The 6723-nt window shown below is 41.7% G+C and overlaps 1 pseudogene; it reads right to left on the minus strand.

Annotated features, from left to right (window-relative positions):
• Positions 1–2819: 2819 nt before the first annotated feature.
• On the minus strand, positions 2820–5266 carry LOC134484225 (dnaJ homolog subfamily C member 8-like; annotated as a pseudogene).
• Between the last annotated feature and the right edge of the window lie 1457 nt (positions 5267–6723).

A 6723-nucleotide genomic window follows, 5' to 3' on the forward strand; every position in this document is an offset into this window, starting at 1 on the left:
CACAGTGACAGCCAGACTCCAGACCTAGGTGTGGAGAAGAATGTTAGTAAAGGAGACCATTATGGCCCTGAACACTCACGGCCTGCATTCCCCAGGACTGTAGACTGTGCCTCATGACCTTATGACCCTAACCCCAATCCGTGTGTGTGTGTGTGTGTGTGTGTGTGTGTGTGTGTGTGTGTGTATCTGTGTCTGTCTGTCTGTCTGTCTGTCTGCGAAGGTTACTGTCTACCCTGGAGAAAATATATTCCTTTTTGTTCCTACGGACCCTCCTTATTTCTAAAGATTTTCTCCCATCTTGCCAGGGGGGAAACTGGGATTCTTCTAAGCCACATCTGGCTTTCTGGAATTCTGAGGATTCGAATTCATGTCCTCATAGTCTCCGGGCAAGCATTTTGCCCGCTAAGATATATACATATACATATACATATACCTATATCTATATCTATATCTATATCTATATCTATATCTATATCTATATCATCTATATCATCTATATCTATATCTATATCTATATCTATATCTATATCTATATCTATATCTATATCTATATCTATATATGTATCTATGTATCTATCTATCTATCCCAAGCCCATTTCCCAATCCTTGGATCCTAAAGAGCTCTGTGCAGGAGCATTACTGAACCAAGACAAGAGTTTGGTGGGAAGGCGACTCCCAGATGGGAAGGTAGGGAAACCTAAGGAGAATATGCAAAACTAATCAACTTGCATGCTGGGGTTGACCTGGACGGAATTATTTCCTTTGTTATCCTTGTAAAAGGAAAGACCAATAGTAGGGGTACTGGTCCTGGGTATTCAGAGGACTTTGGGTTTTAAAAAAGTGAAAAGTGTCTGATTTTGCTTATTCCTGTTGGTGATCTCGGTGGTAGTGTGAGACCATGGGCTTTAGGTGACGGTGTAGGGTGCGTGCTGGCTAATAGGAACATAATGTGGGCCACACATGAGCATTTGAAATCTAGTAGATTTTCTGTCAAGTCAAAACTAACTGGTGAAACGAATTTAAGCTGTGAGTTACTGGGGTTGGGGATTTAGCTCAGTGGTAGAGCGCTTGCCTAGGAAGCGCAAGGCCCTGGGTTCGGTCCCCAGCTCCGAAAAAAAGAACCAAAAAAAAAAAAAAAACCTGTGAGTTATTTTACCCATCAAACCCAAGTGTATTGCTTTAACATGCGATCAATACAAAAGGTTATTAATAATTCTTTTTTGTTTGAGTTTTGGCACTAACTTTTTGAAGTTGATAAGTATGTGGTCTGAATAGCACATTTCAACACGGACTTGCCAGGTGTCCATTGCCTTAAAGTCACACTTGGCTTAGTGGCAGCTTCATTGTGCTGCACAGCTTCATGCTATTCTGTGGAACATTTCTACTGTGGATCTGGTTGTAGGAGTAGCTCAGTTGTGACCTCGAGCCTGGTAGAAATTCTGCCTGGCCAGGGTTTCTGCCTCCTTTCCTCTCAATTACCCCCTGGAGTCTGGCTTACATTTACTCACTGCACTGTTGAGTCTTTCTTCTCATTTTAAACTCTGGTGCCTTTGAGGAGTATAAGACAGGTGACAGTGACACGTCCCCTGCTGGGACTAGACAATTAGTGCAGGTCTTTTTCATTGTACATGCTTTTAGGGCTAGAGTCACTCAGTTTCTTCCTCTCTAGCCTGACACAGAAATTCCTTCAGAGACTCTGGATTACCCAGAGGAAGAGGACAAGGATGATGGAATCCTGACAGTCTGTCCAGGGGCCATCTGGAATTATTTCATTGTTCAACAATTAGGGAGGTAAAACATTGTCTTCCTCTGACCTGGACTGTCTGCTACCATTCGATCACATTTCTTATTTCTGAGACATGCTGTGCCAAGGACTTTTCTGTTAGACCAAGGGTGAGGCCCCACTCTGGGCATTAGGGATTTTAGAGCCATTGTGAGGGAAGAGGAAAAGCTGTGAGCATGAGAATGTGAAACAAGAGAAAGTATGAGGTGCTGTCCTTCTACCCACAAGAGTTTTAAGCAGAAAGTGGCCTGGGGAACAAAAGGAGGAGACATGTAGGCTGCGTGTGTAGATTTAGAGTCACTGGGCACGAGGGTTCCATGTTAGAGGCAATTAGGAATAAAGGGTAGGGGACAGACAGGAAGTAGTGTCCGATGCCCTGGAACTGGAGTTGCAGATGATTGTGAGCTGGGCTGCCAGGTAGTTGCTGGAGGTCTCCTGAAATAGGAGCCAGTGCTACTTAAGTGCAGTGCCTTCTCTCCAGGTCCAAAAGGTCTTTATTGTAATGAAGTATATATGTAAACAAAGTTGTACTTTGTTTTTGGGGGAGTGTATAAAAATTTGTTATACATAAAAGAATATCACCAGTAATGAATGCAGACAAGTGAGGACACAATGGGACTGGCTGGAAGATGTCAAGCTCTTTTGGAAAGTGAACAGGTTTAAGTAGCTGGGAGTGACTGCTGTGTGAGTCCACAATGCCACTCCTATTGGAGCGAGGGCCTCAAGGATGGTTTCACAAGGTGGCCCAGGCTGATGTAGAGTCAGGACAATACCACTGTAAGCGATACATTTAATTGGAAGATTTCCACAAACTATACATGACCTTAAAGCCACCACAATTCAGATATAAAACATTAGGCTACAGACTGTGGGAAAGAAGGCACAGCATGAGTCAGTAGCTCCTTCCAGTTTTGGTGTTCCATGGATAAGGACTGGAAAAGGTTAGACCAAGCACCTCCTCTCAATGGACAAAGAAATACTCAAATTGATATTGAATTGTATTGAAAACAAAATGGACTAAAAGGCAGTTGCTACTCTATTTTGGGGTTGAGATGGGAAAAGAATGAGTCCTTGAAGCAAGTGGAGGCAGTGGGGAGGCTCTGGCCAGGGAGGCTCCACCATGGTCCTGTTTCTCCATCTTGACTTTCAGTGGCAGCAGGAAGGTCTGATTCTTCTTCTCATTCTTCCCATTTGTATTTATTTGCCTGGAAATTTTGTCAACTCTCCACTCAACCCTCCTGACTTTCCTCAACGTTTTTCTGCCATTCTCTTTCTTGCTTGGCTTTTTCCTGGCCTTGAAATCGCCTCTTCTCTCTGGCACTTCCTCTCATGCATTTCTTTGGCTCCTCCCCCTTTCCTTTCAATCTGCAGCTCAGCAAACAGCTTCATGGTGTGTTTGTAGACTGCCTGTTTGAACAGCTCGGGATCATCTTCCTCTACACTTGTAGGCTTTCTTTCCTCCTTTAGTTGTCCCTCCTCCCCCTGTTCTTTAACAGTGTGTTCCACATAATCTTTTCCTGCCTGAATTACATCCAGGGCCCTCTTCTTTTATTCCTGATCCTGTAGCAACTGTAAGCTGTGTCCACAGCTTCAAAAGTCTTCTGTGCTGTGTTGGAATCATCTTGGTTTTTGTCAGGATGAACCAAGATAAACAACTGGCGAAACCTCTTTTTTATTTTTTCATCTGTCACTTCTGGATCTATCTGATGAACCTCAAATGGGTTCAGATTAAAGTAATAGGAACCAGGACGAGTCAATTTTTCAATCTGATTTTTGGATGTTAGAACTGAATCTCTATTCTGTATTTGTTTCATCTCACTGTAGCAGATCATAAATGCCTCTTCAGTGCTGCCTCTTCCGCCAGAAGCACCACTCTCTCCCGAAGCTGCCATTTTCCCCAAGTCGTACTCTCTCAGCGAGTTAAGTGTACAGTTCATCAGCACCTGGGGCATTCACTATATGGTGCAAAGAATATCATTTCTCAACTATAGAATGGTTTCCTTTCCCCAGACTGAAGCTCTCTCTCCTCTAGACACTTACTCCCCAATAATCATTTATTCATTCTCTGTTTTCATGATCCAAGGTACTTCTGGGTTGAATCTTCAATTATCCGTCCTTTCATATCTTGCCCCTTACATTGATCATAGTGGCCTCCAAATTGGTGCCTACGCTTTTAGGTGTCAACCTCACTAGGGACTTATTGTAGACATTAAGAAGCAAAGTTTAAGACAAGAGCTGCTCCTTTAGAGGTGGTAACTAGAGCAAGCCTTTAGGTTATGAAGGGAACAGGATATTCACTGACTTGGCTGTCTGTTGTTTAGTTTAAAAGGCTACCAGCATGTAAGTTTTCACATTCCTTAAGTGAACCTCAGGAATGTCTCCAAAATTCTACCACTTGACACACTGGAAAGGTTTTATAGATCTGACTTGCTGAGGCATGTCAATGCATAGAATTGAGGAGAGGGGAAGCCTTACTATTTCCCGATCAGTTAGCTCAAATATAGCTAACAGATCCTGGGAGATCTTGTTTCCCATGGTATGAACATGGAATGCGGACTCCCCAGAGAAGTAACAGAAGACGATCAAAGGCAAATCTTATGCAAAGTGCTAAAAAGGGAAAGGAATAAAAGCAGAAAAACACCTTCCTAGACTCCCTCATTTTAAACTAGGCTAAAGTCACTAAGAAAATAATCCAAGTTCTGTGTGCTTATCAAACACACATAATCTCAGGTACTCTGGAGGCTCAATCAGGAGGATCCCACATTCATTGCCATCAAGCCAAAAGGCATATAACACAGACTAGTGGACAAGATCAACAAGGGTTTGAAGCATAAGGGATCCCACATGATAGTCATGAAGTCCCTTAGGGCTTCTGACACGGACCTGAAGCAGCCACACTACACTGACCTGAAAGACCATTCTTTCTTCCCCAGGCTAGTGAAGTATATGAATAGGGTTTGTGGAGGCCAGAGAGGAGTTCAGTGTGGTAAAACCTAGCCAAGTAATGTTGAGAAAGACCAATTCTGCTGATTCTAAAACAGGCACCATTCAAGGAAATTTCTACATTTAAGTTGTCAGCAATTCAGTGAAAAGTGCTAAGAAAAAAAAATCACTGTATGGTTTAAGCCTGAAGAACCATTTGACTACAAGTATTATGCCCCTGACTGGGACTATGAGTAGATGTGGAGAAACAAGGTCCTTTACAGCATTATTGATGGATACACTCCACTAAGCAGATGGGTCATCTTTTAGTTACTTTGTGTTGAGCCAAAATGAAAAACAACCACCATGAAAACAGACCCTAAATAATACTTTATGATTAGTGAGCTGGGGAAAGATTGAGGAAGAAAGTGTATGTATATAGCACAAGGAATGGTAGAAACATGGGAAGGAGCAGTGAGACAGACTTGGCTGAAAGTAGACAGAAAAGGGAAAAGATATACAACAAACCGAATGATATATGTTATTCTTAGCTTTCAAGAGACTGGGCTACTGAGATCCTACAACCTGGCTAGTCTATGTTCTTTGGGAGAAGAAAAAAGGAAAGAATAAACACACACACACACACACACACACACACACACACACACACACACAGAGAGAGAGAGAGAGAGAGACAGAGAGAGACAGAGAGAGACAGAGAGAGACAGAGACAGAGAGAGAGAGAGAGACAGAGACAAACTGAGACAGGCAGAGACAGAAACAGAGAGACAGAGAGAATTTCTAGAGAAAGTAGAAGTAAAATTGTCTAGGGAAACTAAATGGATAGGTAAGAAAGGGGAGAATTTGCTCAACATACAATATATGTGAGTAAGAAATGGCTAGAGATGTAGCCCAGTGGTAGAGTAGTTGCTTAGCATGTGCAAGACTCTAGGTTCAATCATAAGTACCAAGGGAGAATAAACAAAGACATGAAGGAACAACACAAATCAGAATAATAAAATCACAGAAATGGGGCAATTAATTGAGAAAGCAATTATGGGTGAAACTTAAGGTCCTTAATTTCTTTCAGTAAATAAGATTAAGCTTTAAAGACCTTTAAGTGACTATGGTGGTTTGAATAGGTTTGACCCCCATAGACTCGTGTGTTTGAATGCTTGTCCCATGCCAAGTGATGCTCTTAGGAGGTGTGGCCTTGTTGGAGGAAGTGTGTCACTGTGGGAGTTTTGAAGTCTCATATATGCTCAAAGTATGTTCAGTGTGACAGTCTCCTCTTTGATGACTGCAGATCAAGATGTAGAACTCTCAGTTCCATGCCTGTCTGGATGCTGCCATGTTTCCATCTTTATGATAATGGACTGAACCTTTGAACCTGTAAGCCAGTCCCAATTAAATATTGTCCTTTATAAGAATTGTCTTTGTCATGGTGTATCTTCACAGCTATGAAACCATAATAAAGTGACAAAACACAGCTTATAATACCTCAAAAAAAAAACTGGAAGTCTGGAGAGATGGCTTGGTGGTTAAAAGTACATCATGTTGCTCTTGCAGAAAATTCTAGTTTGATTCCCAGCACCCACAGGACAGTTCACAAACATCTGTTAGTCTAGTTCTGAGGGACCCAAAATGCTCTTCTGGACTCCATAGGCACTGGGCATATAGGCAAACACACATATTTTTAAAGATGAAAACAGATGAATAAATCAGGTGCACATTTAAAATAAAATGGCAAAGAGAGGAAGAGGACTTGAGAGAGGGGACAAATATAAAACTATGCTGTAAATAATATATATCTCCAAAATAAAAAAATAAAGCAAATGAAAGGAACAAACATGAAAATGCTTAATTCAATGAACCCTTCCTGTCCTATTCAGAACCACAATCAGAAAGGGAACAAAATGTACCTAAGAGAGCCAATCCAAAACAAGCAAATCCAAATTGTGTTTTAGTGAAATTATTGAACTTTAAAGGAAAACAAGTCTAGCTATGTGGCCAAAGAG

Source organism: Rattus norvegicus, chromosome X, assembly GCF_036323735.1.
Source record: "Rattus norvegicus strain BN/NHsdMcwi chromosome X, GRCr8, whole genome shotgun sequence".
Classification (NCBI taxonomy): Eukaryota; Metazoa; Chordata; class Mammalia; order Rodentia; family Muridae; genus Rattus; species Rattus norvegicus.